This window comes from Parasteatoda tepidariorum, chromosome 8 (genome assembly GCF_982258835.1).
Source record: "Parasteatoda tepidariorum strain Cologne lab strain chromosome 8, Ptep-v5.0, whole genome shotgun sequence".
NCBI lineage: Eukaryota > Metazoa > Arthropoda > Arachnida > Araneae > Theridiidae > Parasteatoda > Parasteatoda tepidariorum.
The window spans coordinates 49,784,591-49,810,469 of record NC_141762.1 but is presented as its reverse complement, the minus strand read 5'-3'; the positions used below and the strand labels follow the sequence as shown (position 1 = coordinate 49,810,469).

Below are 25,879 nucleotides of genomic sequence, written 5' to 3'. Positions count from 1 at the left end.
AAATGAAAACTGTTGCCAGCACGAGAAAAGAAATATCATCACATACATACGTACGTATTAGCGTTTTATATAATAAGATAGATAGATTTGTCGTTAAATTTTTCAACTTTTGATTTTTGATTTTTGTTTTTTAAGAGACAAACGATGTATCCAAATTCTCGATTTAACGAAAGGCTGGTGCATTTTAATCTTAATGCGACAGATAAGGAAATTGTATGTTTTTTTCGTTTCAAAATTATTATTTTTTATTACAAAAGAAACGATAAAACTTTTTTTTATTGAAGTAATTAAAATATTGCTAATACTATTCATTTATTATACGCATTACGTGTCTTGTCAATAAAATAAGTTATATTTATCTTTAAATTCTTCAACTTTTTTGAAGATTACATTTGTTTGTTTTTTAATACTTAAAAAGATCTATACATCCGAATTCTCGACATAAAAAGGGATTTTAATCTTAATTCGACCGTTAAGTTATCTGGGTGTTATTTCCGTTTCAAAATTATTGCTTTTTTATTGCAAAAGAAACGATAAAATCTTTTATTATCGAAGTAATTAAAATGTTACTAATACTATTCATTTATTATACGCATTACATGTCCTTCCAATACAATATGAAAAACTAATTTACATTTGTCGTTGAGATCTTCAACTTTTTTTAAGATAGTATTTATTGTTTTTTGAGACATAAAAAGATTGATCTATCCAAATTTGCGATATGACGACCGAATTCGCTATATAAAGAGTGGTCGATCCAAATGCACGATACAACGATATATTACTGTATTTTAATTATTGGAGTATAAAGATTTTGGTTACATTTTTTCAATTTGAATTTTATTTATATCTAAATCAAAAAAAAAGGAAAAAAGGGTGATAAAATAATTGCTAGCATAAATAATCAATCCATTTATTTTATGGAGCAATCCAAATACAGGTGGTTAATGATAAAAATAACTCTCCTTTTATATGAACCCTTCAGCCTCTACTCCAAACCACTAGATGTGAAATGCCTGTTAGCGTTATTTTAAAGTATTGGATTGAAATCATGATGATTTATAACAATAAAGCTCTCCTGATTACGATGTCAGTTAACAAATGTCGCTCTTTTCGAATGGAAACATCTATTTTTTTTTCTTATCGAAACGTGCTCTCACAATAAACTATTTTCAAAGAACTATATTTTTTATATTTTATTTTATTTTATAACCGTCGTTGAACCGGGTTCTGGGTTCACGATAACCCATGTTCAATTCTGTAGACCCGTAATTTTGAACACAATCCAGAAGACAAAGGGAATCATCCAGTCATCTCCTGGATCAAGTATTAAAAGAAATTTTGCCTTTGTGAGGACTTTTTGATAGATCTATAGCACATTTCCGTTACATGGAGACCACGAAAACCTCCCACGGTTAGCCTGACACTAAGGGGACTCTAACACATGATCCGTCTACCACTGAGGATATTTTACGTCAACACTGTGATCGGTGAAAGCTGGGTGTGGAATTCGTATCTACCAGCCATCGCTGGGATTCGAACCCGGTTAACCTCATTGGAAGGCGAACACTCTTTCCCCTGAGCCACCACGGCTCAATATAATTTTTATTGGCATGAAAAACAGCTGTCAAAAAAACACTTTCAACGTGAAAGCAATTCAACCCCACTAAACAAGCTTCGATAACAACGGGGGGAAAAAAGCTCTGTGTGATTTGTGTGCTGCTTCTTGCTTTCTTCATCTCTGCTAGCACCGCTGTTTTTAAACTTAAAATAATGTTCTAAATCCATGTTTTTTACTGTGAACATCACATTTCAATACAATAAAAAATGGATGTTTCTACAAGAAAATTTCAAACTTTTTCACTGTAACTATAACCGTGAGAGCTACATTTTTTCTAGAAAAAAAATTTCGATTTCAAAATGATTTCTTAAACCCCATCCAAAACCGGACTGCTTATGGAAGATTTATTTGTTTACAATACTTTTTTATCACCAACACTTGTTGTTGTTGTTAATTTACGTCGCACTAGAGCTGCACAATGGGCTATTGGCGACGGTCTGGGAAACATCCCGGAGGATGATCCGAAGACATGCCATCACAATTTTGATCCTCTGCGGAGGGGATGGCACCCCCGCTTCGGTAGCCCGACGACCTGCACGCGAAGTCGAGCACTTTACGGTAGCACAGTTTAACGAGGACCAATACCGCACACCCTCGGTCCCTACGCAGACTGATCCAAGTGGTCACCCACCCGCACACTGAACGTAGCCAGTGATGCTTGACTTCGGTGATCTGCTGGGAACCGTGTCTTAACGATCAGTCCACTGCGGGACATCACCAACACTCAATGAGGCCATTTATATTTATAAATTAACCAGCTAAAATCCCATTCGTTGCACGAAGTGGGGAAAAAAAGTCAATAAATCAGTAATATAAAATACTTAAGCAGTGGGCAAAACTTTAAGACATATTCTAACACCAATAATAAAGTTTAAGTAATTCCAATCTTTTATTTATTTACTTTATTTGTTTTGCTTCTACATGCTTTTAGCAGTTCATCCCATCAAAATAAAGACTAACTGTATTCAGTATCAATCGGCATGAGTCGGGGCCAACTTACTTACCATAATTAAGCGATTTTCACCCGTTCTTAATAATCCCTATGTAAAAAATCTCTTTCCACATTATCTATTATAAAACTGCGTAATATTGGTGCAGTTTTAATAGGTATCAAATATACTAACACATCTATATTAGTATTTTTTCTATCTTCTATTAAAACTACACCAATTACCAGTAGTGCCTGTTACGAAAATCAATTTAGCATCATTGGCGTCAATAATTTTGTGCCGGTTTTTTCCCGTTATTTCCCTATCATTTTCCCGTTAATTTAGTACATTTCTTACCTTTTAATTTCGTTTAGCACCTATTACCAAAATTAAGCATCATTCCAGTCAGTTGTAATATGGTGATTTTTTACGTTTCTCTTAATACTATTTCTTCATTAATTTTTCTTTATTTTCAGTGTTTAACTTATTTTTTATTACAAATATTTTTGACTTTAAAATATTTAGTTTTATGCAAACAGATATTAATTTTAAAGCATAACGATAAACGAAGTAAACACGTGGTTTTAAATAATTTTAAAAACAGTTAGGTGACGTAATCCATGCATAATAAGCATTCATATTAGTTAATTAAAGAACCTGCATTAGTTAATTAAAGAACTTGCAATAAATTTCTTTTCTAAATACTGAGCGATATAAGTTGGCAAACATCAATAATGACATCTTTAAAATATCTTTTAAAAAAAGAGTAGAACTGTCAATAGTTTAATTTATAGAAATCTTCAATGTTAAATTAATCAGAAAACTCTATTTCTCAAATGTCTATGATCTAATCAAAATTTTTGACCGAATTATAGTATCGAGGAATGTAATTATCCCTTTCACCGACTACCCAAAAAATGAGGAGGTTAGAATACATGGTTCTGGAGTTATAAGAAAGAGAGACTCACAAACTCTTTATTTTATTATTATACTAGCTGAAATCCGCGTGTTGGTGGTATGGGGGGATTTAAGCATCAATAAATCTATATTGAACAACAATCCAAACTCGTGCACAGAACTGTTAAACAAATACCAACATAAATAAAGCCGAAATAATTCCAACGTTTTTTTATTTATTTATTTATTGTTATATGTTGCCTTTCTTGGTGGCTTTATGTTATTAGATCAAGCAAAACACGTATTTAGTAGCTCAACAAATCAAAATAAAGTCTAATGGTATTCAGCATCATCCGGCGTAATGCTGATACTCGAGGCAATTCATATTTGAAATTTACCACAATCGCTGATACTCGAGGCAATTCATTTTTGAAATTTACCACAATCAAGCTACTTTCTCCTGAACTTATATCTTCGAGGGGCCATAAAAAATCTATCATAACAATTTACAGTATTGGTGCGATTATAAACGGCACTAAATTTACTCTTAAAATACTTTGTATCTTTAAAAAAGTATATTCGGTACCTATTAAAACGACATCATGATGACAGTAGTGTCTATAATCAAAATTAAACATCATTAGTGTTAATAATAGTGTGGTAAATTTTCGCAACTCCCCGTAACCAATAAGTGCATTTTTTCCATTTATGTTGTTTTTTAGTCCACAGCTTATTTTCATTTCAATTAGTATCTATCACCAAAATTAATTAAGCATCATTGACGTCAATAATGGTTTGCCATTTTTTTACGCTCTCATAAACGAATTAACCACGTCTAATATTAATTTTTACTTTAAGTACATAAGCTTATTATTTTACTTCAATTAATAACTATTATTGGCATCAATAATAATATTGGTGTTTTTTCATGTTTATCCTCAACGCATTATTTCTATCTCTCCATTAATTTTACTTTCAGTATAACACTTTTTTTAATTCAATTACTGTTGATTTTCAATTATTTAGTTTTATATTAAAACTTTTTAAAAGCTTAACTATTAGCAAATTAAACACGGGGTTTCAGATAAGAATTAGGAATACTAATTTGGTCACGTAGTTCGCCTAGGCTACGACTGTCACGCTGATCATTCAGATAACTTGGCATAAGGAATGAAAAAGAATTCAGCATTATGAAAAACGCATTAAACAACATTATTGGTTAAAGCTATAAGCTAGTTATCTGTTAAATGTTTATTTTCAAACAATGGTTTCCCCCAAACCAATATGAAAATTCCATTTTTAATTGTTTTCGAACAATAATATTTCAAAAAATGGAATTGTTCAAAACAGTATAGTTAAAAAATCTTAAATCAGTTTTCGTAATTTGTTTACAATTGTACTCATTTAGGGTCATGTTGAATGTGATATTTTCACAGCCTGCGGTTTACCTGCAATCCGGTATGCAGACAAATACAAGTTCGTTATTTCATTATCTGTATAGATATTACAACCTCCTATTTAAACCCCTTAGGAGTGAAATATTAAAAAATCATTACTTTGTTGGTGCCTATATCATAAAAGGAACCCATTGTCTAAACTGTATAGATATTACAACATTACAACCCCCTATTTAACCCCCTTAGGAGTGCAATATCAAAAAATCCTTGCTTTGTGGGTGCCTATACCATGAAAGAAGCCCATTGCCTGTATAGATATTGCAACCTTATAACCCCCTATTTAACCCCCTTAGAAGTGCAATATCAAAAAATCCTTGCTTTGTGGGTGCCTATATCATGAAAGGAACCCATTGTCAAAACTGTATAGATATTACAACCTTACAGCCCCCTATTTAACCTCCTTAGGAGTAAAATATCAAAAAATCCTTACTTTGTTTGTGCCTATATATCATAAAAGGAACCCATTGTCTAAACAGTATAGTTATTACAACCTTACAACCCCTATTTAACCCCCATAGGAGTGCAATATCAAAATATCCTTGCTTTGTGGGCGCCTATATCATGAAAGGAACCCATTGTCTATACTGTATAGATATTACAACCTTACAACCCCCTATTTAACCTCCTTAGGAGTAAAATATCAAAAAATCCTTACTTTGTTTGTGCCTATATATCATAAAAGGAACCCATTGTCTAAACAGTATAGTTATTACAACCTTACAACCCCCTATTTAACCCCCATAGGAGTGCAATATCAAAATATCCTTGCTTTGTGGGCGCCTATATCATGAAAGGAACCCATTGTCTAAACTGTATAGATATTACAACCTTACAGCCCCCTATTTAACCTCCTTAGGAGTAAAATATCAAAAAATCCTTACTTTGTTTGTGCCTATATATCATAAAAGGAACCCATTGTCTAAACAGTATAGTTATTACAACCTTACAAGCCCCTATTTAACCCCCATAGGAGTGCAATATCAAAATATCCTTGCTTTGTGGGCGCCTATATCATGAAAGGAACCCATTGTCTATACTGTATAGATATTACAACCTTACAACCCCCTATTTAACCCCCTTAGGAGTAAAATATCAAAAAATCCTTACTTTGTTAGTGCCTATATATCATAAAAGGAACCCATTGTCTAAACAGTATAGTTATTACAACCTTACAACCCCCTATTTAACCCCCATAGGAGTGCAATATCAAAATATCCTTGCTTTGTGGGCGCCTATATCATGAAAGGAACCCATTGTCTAAACTGTATAGATATTACAACCTTACAACCCCCTACTTAACCCCCTTAGGAGTGCAATGTCAACAAAAAATCCTTGCTTTGTGGGTGCCTATATCATGAAAGGAACCCACTGTCTAAACTGTATAGATATTACAACCTTACAACCCCCTATTTAACCCCCTTAGAAGTGCAATATCAAAAAATCCTTACTTTGTGGGTGCCTATATCATGAAAGGAACCCATTGTCTAAACTGTATAGATATTACAACCTTACAGCCCCCTATTTCCCCCCTTAGGAGTAAAATATCAAAAAATCCTTATTTCATTAGTGCCTATATCATGAAAGGAACCCATTGTCTAAACTGTATAGATATTACAACCTTACAATCCCCTATTTATCCCCCTTTGGAGTGCAATACAAAAAATCCTTGCTTTGTGGGTACCTATGTCATGAAAGGAACCCTTTGTAAACTGTATAGATATTACAACCTTACAACCCCCTATTTAACCCCCTTAGGAGTGAAATATCAAAAAATCCTTACTTTGTTAGTGCCTATATCATGAAAGGAACCCATTGTCTATACTGTATAGATATTACAACCTTACAACCCCCTATTTAACCCCCTTAGGAGTAAAATATCAAGAAATCCTTGCTTTGTGGGTGCCTATATCATGAAAGGAACCCATTGTCTAAATTTCAGATTTCTAGCTACAGTAATTTAAGTTCTGCAATGATGAAACGAGTCATTCAGTCTTCTTGTTTGTATAAATTAATTAAAACAGAAAAAAAAAATCATTGCTATATAACTAATATATATGTTGGATTATGACATTACCTTTATAAAGTGATTATTCAAACTAGCATTATAAATATTGATTTTAGAATCGTGCAATTTTAAGTGCCACCATGAAGAATCAACTGAAAATAATTAGAAATGCATTTATGAACTAGAAACCTTAAAGTTCATCCTTTCCTTTTCATTTCACTCTATTGCTATAATTGAGATACTTAAATAAGTTCTCACTTTTGGAATTCCATCATGCGTTAATGAGTGTCATTGTAGTCGAAGTTTAAATGAGAAGTTATTGAAATTTTCTGAGAAAATGGACACATAGAATTTTACAAAAAGTGCTCAGTTGTAGAAAAGGTTTTGAGTGACAAAAACTGAAACGTGAATTGAACATTACTTTTTCCACATTAACTTCTCGCTAAAATAAAATATTTCAAAAATATTTAATTTTATACATAATGACGTGACTTTATTATCCATACAAGTATACTTATACATTACTAGAATGAAAAAGACACTTTAATTTTTTGACATCTTTTTTTAATTTCTGATAAAATACCTAGAGCAGTGTTCCCCAATCCCCGGTTCGTGGATCAAATGATACCGGACAGCCCATTTCATTGAAACTGAATTTAAATTTTGAATTCCTAGGTTTATACCCCAAATTAAAAATATCTGTGCTCTATCAAAATTTTATTTGTTTAAAAAAAGGTTGTGCCCGAAGGTAGTGACATAATTTTTTTAATTTTTGTAACCTATCATTGTCCCCGATTACCCCCAGATTGAACCGTCTCATTACAAGGAAACAAGCTCAGGTTTCTCATTGATTTAACGTTCTAGTAAGTTAAAATGTTAAATCCCTTTATATTGTATTTAATTTGAAGGCATGTTTAAATGCAATTGAATTAAAATTAATAAATCAAAATAATCTGAAATATAAACAATCAACGTCCCGTCCCTCCCCACAGTGGGCCGCGGTAAAATTATCGAACGTTGACAGGTCCATGGTGATGAAAAAGCTTGGGGAACTCTAGAGGATTATTTCAAAACTCTTAGAGGTGATTAAACCATGCGATTTCTCAAATTTATTGATATTTTTTAAAGCTTTCAGAGGCTTGAAAAACTGGCAATAAATAGCGAACGTGAACGAGTATTTTTTATCTGCCTATGCGAGAAAATGTAATAAGCTTGTAGCTTGTATCAATTACTTTGGTTGTCATTTACAATTCGCGATCGCAACGAACTATAGGGGGCGTTGTTGTATGAGACGCATACCTGCGATTTCTATATGAACCGTCATTCAGTTACTCTGGAGACGTCGTTAATGTAGCGTGTAGAATTGCAACGTTCCTTCTTTAATGTGGCTTATTAAATTTTAAAAAAAAATTGTTTGACATCCTTTCTTGTACAACCGAAAACAAAATGGTATCTCTTTTTATTAGAGAAGGAATATCCAAAACACATCGGAAAAATATTTGTACATTAACAGAAAAAAATATGTATATTCTTATAAGAGTTAAAACCTAATGCCCGAGAAATAGTATTACTAAATTCAATGATATAACATGAAAGGCCCATTTTAAACTTTACATTCTATAGTTTTAAGAATCATATTACTACAAAAATTAAAATGAACAAAAAGTATACATAAGCCTCATAATTTTATGAAATTTAATTTTGTAAACAAAGTTTTTTGACAACAATTTTTATCAAAAAATTTCAAGTTTCAATAAAAATCATTATTTAGAAACTAAGAAACGTAAAATAAGGAATGCTGACGAAACAAAAACAAAAACAAAAAAAAACAATTCTTTTTTGTCGCCATTTTTAGTGCTACGAAAATTCGTCTTTGGGATTTGCCAAAAACAAAACAAGATGCAATTTTATTTTTTCAGGAGGGAAATATTTTACCGAAAAAACGAAAATGTACCAATTCCCACAACATGAAGCTTTATCTTGGTAAACGTACGTTTTGGAAATGTTATTTCATTTGGAATCTTATTTATCAGAGTTCATATGGCGATATGATTGTTTTGAATCTATGCTAAACTCTATATCGGCTCATTTTTCACCGAAATCCGAACGACTATTTTGATTTTAAATAAAGTGTTTTATTTTATGAATGAACGCAAAAATTTTAAGTGTAGATTGGCGGCACTTAAAAACCGCCAAATCTGTAGCGGCGGTGGCGTTAATACGTAAGTACCGAATTTTTATTCCATACTTTTCTGAATCATATTAGTTCAAACATTGGAATATACAAGAAGTATACATAAACACATAATGTTATACCATTTAATTTTTCAAAAAATGTATTTTAAGAACAATTTTTATCAAAAAATTATAAACTAAAAAACGGAAAATAAAGAATTCTTAGAATAAAAAAACGATTGTAAGAATTCTTTACATTGAAATAAAAACTTTCATATTGTTTCCTTTTTTATTATTCTTATAGTTCTTAATCAGACGTAAAAAACCATTCTGTAGAGAACCATCATCAAATGAAAAAAAATCATCGCACTTACCTGATTTATAATTCCCGGAGAATTCCAAAATGATAAGTTCCCTGTTTGAAAACTTTATTCTCAAATAATAGATACATAGTTTATCCCTTCATTACTTTTAGATAACATACTACACAGCAAAATTTTATAATTGATATGAATTTGAATATGTAGCTAAAAACAGAATAGCTGAATTCTAGTTGAACTTATTATTTCAAAACTAAAAAAAACTTACCAAGAAAACGATTAAAATGAATTAAGAATCAGCACAAATGGCACTATTTCAAGTAACTTGGATAATTTTTTATTGTTATTTTCCGAATTATATGGATACAGAAATATATACTATTCTATAACGAAGAAGAATATGCTATAACTATTACGATTCTGTATGTTCTGAATTCATATTTATTCACTGGAATGACGAAAGCAATGTTGACTTCACTTTAATTCGTAATGAATTGAAGACAGAAGAAATGCATTTTACCTTAATACACACATCTGTAACAGTATCCGAAATCGGAAGTCATCAGTTGCAAGTTTGTTGATAATAGAAATTAAAAATTATTGAGGAATTTTTCTTCAAATGTTTGGCGTGTTCTGTTCCTGAAAGATTTACTAATATTCTGGAGATTTTTTTCAAGTTCTTCGGCCTTTTCCTTAGGAAAATTTTGTTTCTTATTTGCTGCTAAAAAATGGCGTCTGATTCTGTCAATGACTTTGATGGAACTAAATGAAAACGTGATAAATTAATGTCTGATATTTACAGGCTCCCGCTAGACGGCGTACTCGAGCGTTGCGATCGCGAATTGCAAAAAAATTCGATTCGTAAAAGATATTTAACAAAAATTTTGAAGCAGTTTATAATTTATAACAAAGTTATTATTTCAAAATTTGAAGAAATTGGATAAAAATTGCTTAAAAGTATGAAAATTTTTAATAGTTCTTTTTTTCTTTTTTTTTTTTTTTTTTTTTTTGTTGAAGTTATACTTCTTATGCGACTTCCAACAAGGTTGCGTTAAACGTTTAACGCTACATTTTTATTGGCCGGGAAATCACGTGGTAGGATCCAGTTTTCCCTCATTCATTTCCATATTGTTTTGGTTCTCACTAGCATAAAAATAATAAAAGTCATAAAAATATTGTTTTTCTATAAATAATTTTTTACTTTGATTTGATACACATATAGAATTCGCGATCGCAACGAACTATAGGGGGCGTTGTTGTATGAGACTAATACCTGCGATTTCTATATGAACAGTCATTCATTTACTCTAGAGACGTCTTTAATGTAGCGTGTAGCATTGCAACGTTCCTTTTTTATCGTGGCTAATTAAATTTAAAAAAGAAAAATGTTTAATATCCATTCTTATGCAAACGAAAACAAAATGGTATCTCTTTTTTTTAGAGAAGGAACATCCAAAACACATCGGAAAAATATTTGCACATAAACAGAAAAAAATATGTATATTCTTATAAGAGTTTAAACCTTATGCCCGAAAAATAGTTTTACTAAATTTAATGATATAACATGAAAGGCCTATTTAAACTTTACATTCCATAGTCTTAAGAATCATATTAGTTCAAAAATTAAAATGAACAAAAAGTATACATACGCCTCATAATTTTATGAAATTTAATTTAGTAAAAAAGGTTTTTTGACAACAATTTTTATTAAAAAATTTCAAGTTTCAATAAAAATCATTATTTAGAAACTAAAAAACGTAAAATAAAGAATGCTTACGATACAAAGCAAAAATGAAAAACCCAATTCGAAAAATTCCTTACATTAAAATAAACAACTTTCATGTTTTTTTTTCTTTTTTGATTCATAATCGGACACAGAAAACCATTTTATAGAAAACTATCATTAAAATCAAATAAGAAAAAAATTACTTAAAAGTAAAATTTTTTATTTTATAAAAATTAACACTTACCTGCTTTATAAATCAGAAGAATTCTAAAATGATTTGTTCTTCGATTTTTGTTACCATTTTGTAGTGCTATGAAAATGCGTCTTTGGGATTTGCCAAAAATAGAACAAGATGCAATTTTATTTTTTCAGGAGCGAAATATTTTGCCCATTGTCCACCAAAATCCGATAAACTACTTTGATTTTAAATAAAGTGTTTTATTTTATGATTTGTTGCAAAAATTTTGGTGTAGATTGGTGGCACTTAAAAACCGCCAAATCTGTAGTTGCGGTGGCGTTATTACGTAAGTACCGAATCATATGACTTCAAACATTAGAATATGCAATGAGGAACATTAGAATATGAATTGTCCGTGGGACTGTTTTCACTCATTTTTTGCAATTGTTATCCACTAAATTTGAAAATAAAAAATACTATCCTATTAAATTATATGTGTGTCAAATCAAACTAAAAAAATATTTATAGAAAAACAATACTTTTATGACCTTTATTATTTTTATGCTCGTGAGAACCAAAACAATATGGAAATGAATGAGGGAAAACTGGATCCTTCCACGTGATTTCCCGGCCAATAAAAATGTAGCGTTAAACGTTTAACGCAACCTTGTTGGAAGTCGCATAAGAAGTATAACTTCAAAAAATTATAATTTCCATTCCATTATTTGTTTCCATTCTATTTTCTCCCTCTATTCCATTGTTTGATAAATGAGCTTTTGTCTTAGCACGATTTTTCAAAAAATATTTTGCTGGAAGAAATTATAATGAAAAGGGCATCATCAGAAAAACATAGAGGACATATTAATTTCAAACAAAAAGAATAAAAAAATATCTGACCAAGAAGGAATTTTGGAGAATCCTTTACACTTAATAAACTGATTCAGAATAAATAGTTGTTTAAAAAAATGAAAATTGTTTATTAACTTAAAAAAAGGATTAAAGTAGTTAATAAAATGCCCTTTCAGTAAACTCAATATTGCAATATTTCTCTGCCTTATCCATTTCAACTCTTATTGCACTACATTCTGAGTGCAAAAGATAAAACGCCAAATGAAGTTTTGATAAGCAAAATTGAACGCCTTTTAATTATCAATTGGCGCCATTTCCCTGTAACTGACAGGGGCAATACTTGAATCAAAATTCGTATTATAAATGTCGCCTTTCAATTTATCTTCAAACCATTTCATCCTGGCATATTGTTTCGGAAGTTATTCATCGAATAGTGGCTGGCCATTTGTACTAATTCATCACGCCATCTTCCTAACATGATTTATTATCCGCAAGGGCTTTGTTAATAGCCCTCATCTGAAGTAAATGGACATAAGAAAGATGGAACTTCGAGAAATTTGTTGGTCTGGCTCCGAACCATTCTTTTGGCGACAAATCACTTTTTCCCTGATTCATTTAATTGCTCTATGCGAAATGTCAGTATTATTTCGTAATAACACATATATTTATATAAAGAAATGATCAAATTTGTATAGGAAATGTTGAGAAGTCATTTCGAGCATTTTTGGATATTAAAAGTAATTAAATTAAATTTCATAATTCGTTAAAGAAAATTGTTTTGAAACTTTTTCTGGCTGTGTAAAAAATATTTGCTTCGAAAAAGAAACACTGCACTTTATTTACATTTGAACAAAATAACGTAAATAAAAATATGCAATTTACGAATTTGAGCTAAAGATTGTAAACTTTTATACATCAGTAATTATAAGATAGACAATCTAAAATAAATGGGAAATACGTAAAAATCAAGAAATCTGGATGTAGTAATGGAAAAATATTCAAACACTGATAAAAAAAAGCATGGTCAAAATTACTAGAATATGGTAAAATATACTTTGTTTCTGGCTCTGTGGAAACACTAAAACTCTCCGTGATTTTTACCGAAGCGCTGTGGTGTCGATTTTGGTAAAATTAGCAATAAAATATTTTACCAAATCGATAATGACATAAAAACTATTTATTCGGTTAAATTTACTTTTCAGTTTTGTATTTTTTTTACTAAATACGTGGTAGTAAGAACTATTTTTAAAACCAGAATTTCCAGTGAACCATTACCATGTGAACGGTAAAATTACTTAATAAAAGGTTTAAGTACCGTATATTTTTGTTTCATACAGAATAGTGTTTTTTTTTATTATTATTATTAGTACCAAAAATGTCTTTTTACAGTTGTTACCCCAAAAAACATATTGAATGCACTGGCTTTATCCTAAGCAAAAGAATACGACACCTGATTTTGGATTTTCAGGCAATCTCTCCGAGGTTGTGTAAGCTCAGAATTAAGGGAAAGTTCTTTAATTTCAGTATTACCTGCTCTTATACACCAACTGAAGATAAAACAGAGAAAGAAACAGAAATATTCAATGAAAAATTAGACGAAATTTACTGCAGTTTTCCAAAATATTATGTAAAAATTATTTTGGGAGATCTAAATGCTAAAGCAGGTAGAAAAAGGGAATTCAATTTTGCAACTGGTGGTTTTATCTTACATGATACAACCAATGATAATGGACGCAAATTAATTAATTTTGCTGCTTCACATAATATGATCATAGGAAGCACGTCCGTTCCCGACTCTATCTGGCAAATATCTATGGGCTAATTAATTCCATCATCGTACCAATTGTTTTTCAGTTTTATGAACATAGTTTTATTTCAGTTGTCTTTAGTTTAATATTTCAATTTCTAAATGAAAATCATCTCTGTTATTCGACTTTTATATGCCACCACACCGCCCAAAAACTTTCCATCTAAAAAACTCAAATAAACAATTGAAATAGCAATTTATAACATTTGCAACTTAATGATTCGAAGTTTCCCAGCTACGTATGAATTCTCTGCAATAAAACTTACTATTATCTAATTAATTAATTTTATTGCCTCCATTACGTCTAAAAAACCATTTAACAGACTGTTTACCCGTTTCCATCTAAGAAACTCAAATAAAAAATTGCAATAGTAATTTAGGAAATTTGTAACTTAATAATTCGAAGTTACCCAAATGGATATGAATTCTTTGTAATGAAACTTACAAATATCATCTTGTACATCAGCAAATCATCAGCAAAAAAAAGTTTTTAACTAGTTATTTTATTTAATGCTTGATCATTTAAAATTGCATAAGAAAACAAAAAAATTCAAAATGTTATAATTTAAATTCAAAATATTTCTAAAATTTGTAACTTGATGCACAACAAGACAATTTTTAGAGTATCTTATATTTCACGATTTATTAAATGAAACTCTTAATGAATTTTACTTTAAATGAAATGTAGTCATACGGTAATCCTTTTCAGAATCCATCAGCACTTTCTGGTTTTTAAATGCATCCAATTTATACAGCTTTCGGAGAATTTTTCTTTTAAAGAAACCTACATACCTTTCAGAAGTAATTTATTTAAGGCCAAACTTTCAGGTAATCAAACTATTACTTAACTTCATAAACTAGAAAATTTATCCGAAATAAATTGAAAATTCGAGTAATTCTTTTTCTATCGAATTCTCTCCGCGTTAAATAAAAATCAACTGAATTGCAACCAAATTTTTGCGGCTGAATAATTCACTTTTGAGAGCCAGATTTCCCTTTAGGCAACTAAAACTATAAATTAGAAGAAGATAAATGAATACTCCACTTGATCAATAGCAGAAATGCATCAAATACTTTCCCACTTAACCATAAATTCCACTTAAATCCCAGCTCCGACACCTTCCAAAAGGTCACATTCTGCGCTGATATGAAATGAGAAATTCCCCCCATTCCATCCTTAAATACCCTACATTTCTCTTTAATAATGGCAACGGCAATATTGGTTGCCAAACAGTTGCTAGGCTGTTAGCCACGCCACTTTACAGCTAAAACGTCATTTCAGTTTCACTAACTAAGCCAGCTATAAAGGCTCCTTTTCGATCGGATATAGTTCTCGTGCTGTCCAATCAAAGAGCTTCTTCCTGATGGGTAGATAGCTTTTGAAGAACATAAGAAAGAAGAAAGATCTATTCCTCAGCCCCTTGATTGGTTGAAAATGTACTTTTTAGTGTGTCCTATTCTATGTTAGATATTGTTTTGGGTCATACACGTGGCATAGAATGAAAGGTAGCTTAAGATTTATTCGAAATTTAGAGAGTTGAGGTTAAATGCTGTTGTTGCGCTTCTGGAATAACATTAAAATGAGAAATTTTTTCAATCCAAAAACGTTATATTTAATAAAAAGGTATTTCTTTGAAAGCTAAATTTATGTTTGAAACTTTTTCGACTTTTCTGTATCTAAACATGATTTCAGAAGAATTCGATTTGTGGAAGGAAAGGTTCCAAGTACGTTGAAACTTTTCAATACCGGAAAGTAATATTATAAAGGAAAAATATTATTTTAGAACTTATAGAACAAAAAAAATTTTACTTTTATGTATCTAAACATACGTTTACATCCAGCCCATTTGTGGAAGAAATGATACCAGAACTTTAGAATTCTCGATCCCAAATTTAAATATTGATGAAAAATATTTATTTTATGCCTGAAAAATCCCTACAAACAACCTTTTTATACTTTTGTGTATTTAAACATATTTGTTTATATTAATGAATAATCTCAAGCAACTGAAGATGAGAGATATATCTTATAATAATACTCCCACAAATATACTTATACATAGTAACATTATTTTAAACAAAATAGAGCTCAATTTGTGAATCAATCTGAAGATTACGAATATAAACAGCTTAGTATTTTCCAAACGAAAATTTTTGCAGAAAAAATTCTGTTTTCTTTAAGCAAGCTTTTTAAAGCTATGAAGAAGTGGTAAATTCTATTAATTGGTATGAATGAAATGAATTATGTTATCGTACAAGAAAATGCTTTTTGGTTTAAAATATCTAATACTATTCCAGTAAAAACAGTGTTAACAAATCTTACCAATTTTATGAATGCAATTGGTTAATTAATTCAATTTTTGATAGCTACTATCAGCCATTGATATTTTTGTGTTCCACCACTCGCTACCAAAGATTGGCTGAAGGTCTTCTTTTTTTAAATTCAGCAAACAAAAGTACCGCAAATTTTGAAGGGGAAAAAAGCTTAACTTTTATCTAAATCTATTTTGAGAGGTCTTAGATTTATTTCCATTAAATTCAAGCCATAACTACGTTAAATGTATTTCAAATGAAAGAAACTGCAATGTATTTCAAATGGAGGAACGAGGGTCAACCAGAACCCTCAACTGATTATTATGTGATTGCATCAGCTAACAAAAACGACATCAAAATGCTAAAAGATAATTTTAATATGAATTTTGCAGCAATTTTTTTCTATCAACTTGACAAAAATATTCCAATTGCCATTCTGCATCTATATTATTATAATAAAGAAAAGTAAACAAAATAATAAACTTTTTCCCGAGGGCATGTCAAATTCTCCATTTTTCTAAGAATATGTCAAGCATCTTTTGAGACTGATTCGATTTCCCTTAACACCAATCAAAAAAAATTCTCCCCTCTTGTTCTTCCTAGAACAAGCACATCAGTTTGAAAGTTGCCATTTCGTCTCAACTATATTCTAAAATTCGAATTTAAAATAGAAAATTCTAAATGGAGAAGTAAATATTCTGAATAGTCTCATATCAAAAAATACGATCGAAAATGGTAAGTCATAGTCATCACGCTCTGCAAAATGTAATAAAAGGGAGCATGAAGCGTAAATAAAATATAAAATTCCATTCCTTCCATAGAGAAAATGAAGAAAAGTTCTATCTGACTTTCGAACTTTCTAAAGTCAAATACATGCTCACTGTCTCGAAAAATAATTTTTTTTCCTACTTCTGTTGTTCTTTTCCAGAACTTTTTGAAATGCAAGAAACAGCTGCTAATTTTTTTTTATCGCGTGCACATGCTCAAGGAGGTCATTTTAGCAAATACTGACGAAGCCAATTTGGAATGACACCAGGATGACTTATCGATCCCCTTCTTTTGGAATTAAACAAGTGTTGAGTCAACCGTTGAAAACTTTCTTAGACAGTCAAAGAAAATGTGGAAGTGCTTCCAAAACGAATTTCTAAATATGTTCTGTCAACTTTCAAGGGAAATAATGTCTGATAGTCAAATTTCTAAAAACTCTTCGAAGGAAGAAAAAGGAAAACAAGAAAGATATTGCGATCGATTTATCTTTTTTTTTCTTTCCATTTCAACTCACTTTTTCTTTTTTTCTTCAAAAAATGAAACTCTCAAAATTTCCCAATTTTTACTTCATTTTTAATAAACTCAACGTATTGCAAACTGTCTCTTTCATAAAATACAATCCAATCAGAGACGTGCAGAAAGGAGCAGGAGTGACAGTATTCAGCCAAAAGGAAATCCAGTTGAAGACAAAGGTAAAATTACATTTCAAATTTACATCAACCGAATTCGAAAAATCAGTTGATAATTATATGATTCATTGTTAATCATAAAATAATTGTTCAGCAAGGAATGAAATCATTCGGTTCTAAGGTGATTTCTTCCCTATTCTATTTCCAATTAATAATTGAGATAAAGCACTTTTATCTACTATATCCGGAAAAAACTTATAATAAGAAATTAATGTCTTATATACTCACAATTCCAAAGTTGTTATTTATTTCATAAAACATTTAATTACATTATTTTCAGCATCATAAATGACAATAATTATGAATAGCAACTAATATTATTTATAATAAACTGTTATTCATAATATAATTATAATTCATAACAGTAATAAAACATTATTACTGTTATTTTTCATGCGAAATTACAGTTTTTTTATGAGTAAATATTTGACACAAGCATAACGTTTTATGGTGAATATAATATAACTTTCAAGCAAAGCTAGAATGAAGTTTTAGGGTATTTAAGTGATGAGAGAAAGATCGAGATTGGAAAAAAAAATTTAGCACGGAATATTTTTTACTTGAATATACATGAAAAATGATTTTAAAAAATGGATTAAGATTTTAAATTGATTTAGATTTGGTTTTTTCAGTTTTTATGCTCCTTTTTTCACTTGCATCGAACCAACAAGTTTGCCTGCGTCTACAGATATGCGCACATTATGGACCGAGTGGACAATGGCCCTTTCTAATGTGTACTGTTGTAAAAGTTTTTGAACCAACGAGTTTGCCTCTGGTCGCAGATCTGAGTATATTATTAACCGAGTGGGCTATGGCCCCTCTTAATGTGTTCTGATGTAAAAGGACTCAGGATTCTAGGACTCAATCTTAACGGTTCTAGGGAAGGATTTCAAATATGCTAACTAATTAGTACAGATGATATTTTAAGTTACGAAATCAGACACAAAAACGTACTTTCTCTGAATAAGCATAACTTTTTTCTGTCGGATTCGGATTTCTGACCCCGAAAATATAGGGAATAGGCTCAATCTGGGAAACATGGTCCCCATAGTTTAGTGAGGAGAGAGGACCAAAATTTGGGCCCCATAATTTTAATTATACTTTTTGCGTACTTCACCATATCTCGAAAACCTTTTAAGCGAATTGAAAAATTTTTGCTCGCAATTATGAAATTTGCTTATCCGAAAATGGCTCCATGCAAAAAATAAATGTATTCGGTATTTATCATTTTATTTTATACCAGTCAATTAAAAAAAATTTAATACAATTAAGAAACTATGTACCTTACAATTAAAAAATTGTTAATTGTAAGGTATATAGTTTCTTATAACATTTTAAAGAATGTATTTTTAAATTTAAAAAAAAATTTCGAAATCGTTTGATTGGTTTCTGAGAAATCATATTTTGCAAAAGTCGTATTTTCAAATTTTGGTTTCTCAGGAACTATTCCGCCAAATTTGCTCAAATTTTCTAGTTTGCCATGTAAAAATACATTGTTTAATATGTAACCTAAAAATTGTGAACCTTACAATTCAAAATTTTTTCGATCAGCATAAAATAAAATAATAAAGGCTCACTAAAATTTATTTTTTGCATGGAATTACCTGTGGATAAACGAATTTTATAATTGCGTGCAAAAAATTTTCGTTTGAAAACTAAAATACACTAAAAGTAAAGTTAACATTCAGAGGTCCAAACTTAAGACAGCTCACCTGACTAAACTATATGAGCCGTATTTTTCAGATTGCGGTTACCCCCTATATTTTGGGGGTCAGAAATCCGAATTCGTCGAAAAAAAGTGTGTTTATTCAGAAAAAGTACGTTTTGTGTCTGATTTCGTAATTTAAATATTGTCTGCACCAAATAATTAGTAAATTTGAGATCAGCCCCTCCAACCATTAAGATTGAGTCCTGGAACGTGAAGATCGAACCGTTAGATCAAAAGTTATTGAGAGTGGTCCGTTTTTAATTTTGCGAACTGGACATTAATTTATTTTAAAGAAAAATGTGTAATTCGATCTAAATTAGTGAAAATAAAACAGTTTTTAACAGTTGCACTTACTCTATACTACTATATACTACTTGAATACTCTATACTACTATACTTACTATATACTACTTGAATACTCTATCTATATTATATAAAACGCTAATACGTACGTATGTATCAATAAAACCGATGATATTTCTTTTCTCGCGCTGGCAACAGTTTTCAATTTTTAATTGATTGGATTCGGCGCGCAAGAGCACGTAGTGAGCATCATATGGCTAATCCATGTTATATAAAACGCTAATACGTTTTAATTGATAGGCTTCGGCGCGCAAGAGCACGTAGTGAGCATCATATGTCGAATCGGGGGAATTCTCACAGAATTATCAAAAAAATTCTCACAAAATAATCTTCATCGAAGCCGATGCTTTACATCCGGCGTTCAGTACTATTTCATATTGTTTTACAACACATGGTTTTAGCCCTCTGGTGGGAAAGACTTTAAAACAAAACTTACTTTTCTCAACAACTGAAATTTAGAATAGTGTGATTAAGAAAAATATGTGAACTGTTTGCAATTTCAAATTAATATTGAAATGCACAAGTTTAGAATTTTCTACAGTGAAAAGTTTTCGGAACTTCAGTGTTCAAAAAAGTATACGAAAGCTAGACGTTAAGAATGTATCCAATGAGCGAGCAAAACTGATAATAAAACAAATAAAACAAAACTGATAATAAAACAAATAAAACTGAGGGCCACAATATATTTCGAAAATCAACAATTTAATGGTTTGTTCTTATTTTGTTAAGCTTTGTTGAGTTGAGAAAGGATGAGTTAATGTGCGTTTTCTGCTTCATTTTTTCAAACCTTTTTAGCAAATATTACAGTTTCTTAAAAGACATTTATGAATTATTTACCAGAAAATACTCGGAGATGCAGACATGCATATCCAGATTGCAATCTCTATAAAACTAGATTATGGATAAAAACCTTATGGACAAGAATTTATTATAAATAAAAATAAAAATCGGATCAGATAAACATCGAAAAATTGAAAAAGCAAGAGAAAGAAATAGAAAAGTTTTTTAGCTGTGCAATGTTTGAAATTGAAAAGAGTGTTAATATCGCTCAAGTTAACTACAAACTTAATAATATAGCGCTAAGTTGAACCACGTTAGTGTATGTTTTAAACTTGATTGTATGATACTGAGATTCAGCTTGAACGGAAACATGGTTCAATTTTATGCTTTATTAAAGCTTAAAAAAATTGCCTCGCATTATGGATCAAGGCACCAATTTAACATAAAATTTATTTTTCTCAGTGTGTTAGACATATCTGGTAGATATGTCGATCAGATATGTCTAACCATATTAGATACTGATGATATGTAAGATACTGTGATGATATGTTAGATACTGTTAGATATTTAGGAGCGTGTTGAACTCTAATATCGTTCAAACTTGCTACAGCCTTATTATAGTACAAAGTTAAGACACGTTATCGTACTTCTTGAACATGATTGCACGATACTGCAGTAAAACTTGAACGGGAACATTGTCCAATTTAACACTATATTAAGTTTTAAACAAATTTGCTTCGCATTATGGATCAAGGCACCAATTTAACATAAAATTTAATTTTCTCAGTGTGTTAGACATATCTGGTAGATATGTCTACCAGATATGTCTAACCATGTTAGATACTGATGATAGGTAAGATACTGTGATGATATGTTAGATACTGTTAGATATTTAGGAGCGTGTTGAACTCTAATATCATTCAAACTTGCTACAGCCTTATTATAGTACAAAATTAAGACACGTTATCGTACTTCTTGAACATGATTGCATGATACTGCAGTAAAATTTGAACGGGAACATTGTCCAATTTAACACTATATTAAGTTTTAAACAAATTTGCTTCGCATTATGGATCAAGGCACCAATTTAACATAAAATTTAATTTTCTCAGTGTGTTAGACATATCTGGTGGATATGTCTACCAGATATGTCTAACCATGTTAGATACTGATGATAGGTAAGATACTGTGATGATATGTTAGATACTGTTAGATATTTAGGAGCGTGTTGAAATCTAATATCGTTCAAACTTGCTACAGCCTTATTATAGTACAAAATTAAGACACGTTATCGTACTTCTTGAACATGATTGCACGATACTGCAGTAAAACTTGAACGGGAACATTGTCCAATTTAACACTATATTAAGTTTTAAACAAATTTGTTTCGTATGATTCAAGTTACCAATTTAACATAGAATTGATTCCTCACTGAGTGTTGACATATCTTATAAATAGGCTACACTGATGGAAATTTAGTAGTGTGTTGAACTATGTGATCGTTAGAGTTAGCTACAGTCTTATTATAATGCTAAATTGAACCATTTTATTATACTTCTTAAACGTGATTACACGATACTGTATTTCAACTTGAACGAAAACATGATTTAATTTAACACCGTATTAATGTTTAATCAAACTACATGGTATAGTATGGTTCAAAATATACCATGTTTAATGTAACGCAGAAAGGATTTGTTTTTAATTGTGAAGCATGTCTATAAGGTACACTACGAAAAAAGCGTAGTCAAAACTAATGGAATATGGTAACATTTAAAATTTATCGTGTGTTCTGGTTCTATGGGAACAACAAAAAGAGCGGTAGTTCTTATCGAAGATTGGTAATGATTTAAGTAAAATTAACGATAAAATATGGTTTTAGAATACGTGATAAAATTATGTAAATGTAGTTAAATTTGGTAGTTTATATCTTGATACCATAGAGAATGCCATAAAATTAATTTATTCGGTAAATATTTGGCATATTTCGATCTCCAGTTTTGTAGTTTTACTACATGTGTGGTAATAAAAACTTCAATTTTGGAAATTAGAACCTTGGGTACTCTGTAACCATATAAACAGAAAAATTTCCAAAAGAATGGTTTAAATACCGTATATTTTAGTTTGATTAAATAAAATTTTAGAACAAATTGTTTATTTATCAGACGTGTCACTACCGTAGAGTACGCTAATTTTTAGGGATACCGAATTTTAATTGGTGTTATAATATTTCAGGAGCACCTTATGTTTTTCAAAAAATATCTTCTAAAATACTTATGCTGCTATTACTGAGCTAGAAATTTATTAAAATGTAAACTTAACCTTATTTTGCAGAAGCATTCAACAATAAAAAAAGAGTCAAGCATGCATTTTAAAGCAAAAAAAAAAAACAAATAAATTTATGAAATAATTTGTAAAATGAGACATTCCTCCAAAGCCATCATGCTTTTATTTTTTAAAAAAAATTATTTTTCCATCGTTTAAGTGAGTCTAAGAAATTTCCTCGAACGCGAATATTAAAATGCCAGTCACAGTGAAACTTCCAAAAAATAAATACTTGTCTAGACGATTAAGTTTTATGACGTAAAACTTTTAAATTTCTACTAAATGAAGAAAATATTCCGAAATAACAAAATGCAATGCTTAACACTATTCAAAATTGGTAATTTAAAAGTACTCACAGTTCCTTCGAAACTTTAAATATCAGTTTCCTCTTCTCGTTTTTTCCTGTAAGTCAGTTTAAGTTTAGCTTGAATTATTTATTTTTAAGTCTCTGTTCCAAGCTTTTATTTTGGTGATTTGCAGTAATCCTTTTATCTCTTTAAACGCGTAAAGCTACTTATAATCATTTTTACAAACACTAGAAGAGTTCGTTAAAGTTGGTTTTTGCTGTAATAGAGCTTTTGCGTTGCATTTACGTTACGTTAACAGAAACGCAAACCTTATTTCCCACGTTTTAGAGATACTGAGCATGCACAGAAATAACGTATTATATCTTACAAATAACGTAGGAACGTTAATTTTAACGAAAGTATTTTAAAAATGGAGAACAAAAAAAATGCCTAAGTTGGTGTATTACAGAAGAAATATCTCTTCTCAGAGAAGTTTTAGCTTTGTTTCCTCATAAAGATCCAAAGCGTTATAAGGATGTACTTGAAAATAAAGTCAATGCTATTAAAATAAAAGTTTCGTTGCGGAATACAAAGTAGCATATAGAACAACATCTGAAGCATTTGAGGAGAGAAGACAGGTCGAATTTGAAAAGTAACTGCTTAACTCTTTATATTTTCTCAATTTCTTTGAAAATGTGAATATAAATTTGAAATGATACTTATTCTAACCGCAATATACATGCATACAATATGTACTCCTACATTTACTATGCTTGCTATCGTCATTTGCAATATATGTATACTTTATGCATACCTATCTTTGATTGAATCGATTGCAGAGGGTGATAATTTTAAAAGAAGATTATAAGAGTGAAAATTTTAATTTTTCTTATAAAAATTAATACTAAACTTTCTATATACTAAACTTTTTTCAGAGAGAAGTGATAGTGGAAGTAAAGATAAAAGTTTGCTGTTTATCGCCAACTCACCTTATTCTGCCTATTTCTCTCTAAGTCGGCGATTCTCTCTGTACTAACTATTATTTATATTAGCGCTAATTTTTACAAACTTGGTGTTAATCAGCAGAAACTAATGCTAAGTGTCAGGTGACTTTATTTATTTTCACTATTTGTTCTTGCTAAAGAGAGAACAAAAATAGTTTTTCAATATTTTCATAATATTGCACTCTTTTAAAATTATTGCAAGCAGCAATTGACCAAAATGATTATAGAAGATAGGAGTACATGTAGTATACATACATTGCAAATAGTATAAGCTTCGTTTAAGATTTATATTCACATTTTCGATAAAAATGAAAATATAAAGAGTTAAGTACTTATTTTTTACACATTCGACCAATGTTTTCTTCTAAAATGCTTTAGAAGTAGTTTAATAATGTATGACGATTATTTTTATTTCTATTATTCGAATTAGTACCATTTCTTCATTAGTTTTGCTTTTTAGTAGAACATATTTTTTTTTTCAATTACAACCTATTAGCAAGTTCTATTGCATGATTAATCAATTGTGCTTCTTGCGGAAACTGCGACAATTTCAGCAAAAATATTACCTCTGTGGCGTATCTACCACTATGATTATTAAATATCAATTCAGTAGTATATAAAACATGTTAACTTGATTAAATCTTGAGGTACCTTTTGATAGATGAAGGTTGGCATTGTCTGATGGTTTGTCCCCACATTGGTGACCTGCGAACGTGATATGATCACGACTACTTCGATGTATGGTCGACATTGAACAGTTGACTTGCTATTTGTGATTGTGTCATTGTCCTCCTAGCGGCATTGCTACTCAGTCTTATTAATACACAACGGGATCCTGCACTCTCGAATGCTAATAGCAACACAGGAGTGACCACACACACAACCATAAACAACTTAATATAGCTCTCATGGCTAAAGCTCAAAACCCGGTGACCTTAATCCACCTCTCCCGGTCTCTCACAAATACAGCAACTAGTGGTATTCGTTCATCGAATTCTACCCCTGATAAAATTCTGGTTGGGGAGTATTGTGGCGTAACTACCACTACGATTATTAAATATCAATTCACTAGTATATAAGACATGCTAACTTGATTAAATCTTGAGGTACCTTTTGATAGATGAAGGTTGGCATTGTTTAATTATCTTTCCCCACACCTCTATTATCTCCTTATTCATACCATTGTATATCGCCAACGTTTATATTTTGAAAAGTATAATGAAGATAAAAAATAATGAAAATAAAGACTAATGAAAATAAAGAAAAATGAAAATGAAGAATAATGAAAATAAATCAAAAATGAATAAATGTAAATAAAGAAAAACAAAAGCTTTCGGAGACGCAAACAAATGACGCACAAAGAAAACTTTGAGAAATAGCATTAAGGTACTAGCTTTTGTAAAAACATAATGCAAAAGCTGTATTTAAAGGCAAGCGTTGTTTAGACATTTATTTTTGTATTGCAAAGTGTTGTGAAATGACAACGCTTAATATATATGATTAGAATACTTGCAAAAATATGAGGGGAAAAATACGAATATCGAGGATTACAAATAAGTGTTTTAGGTGTTTTCTAACTGTGACCAATCCAAATCGAAATGAGTAAGAACAGAAAATGATTAAAATAATTTATTTCATTATTAAGCTTAGACGGCAGTTTTTGTGCTTGAGTTATTAA

The 25,879-nt window shown here is 30.4% G+C and overlaps 1 protein-coding gene across 2 annotated transcripts in view; it reads left to right on the top strand.

Annotated features, from left to right (window-relative positions):
- The window catches only part of LOC107438883 (diuretic hormone receptor), a 235,922-nt gene that overhangs the window by 187,291 nt on the left and 22,752 nt on the right, over positions 1-25,879 (top strand). The window lies entirely within an intron of this gene.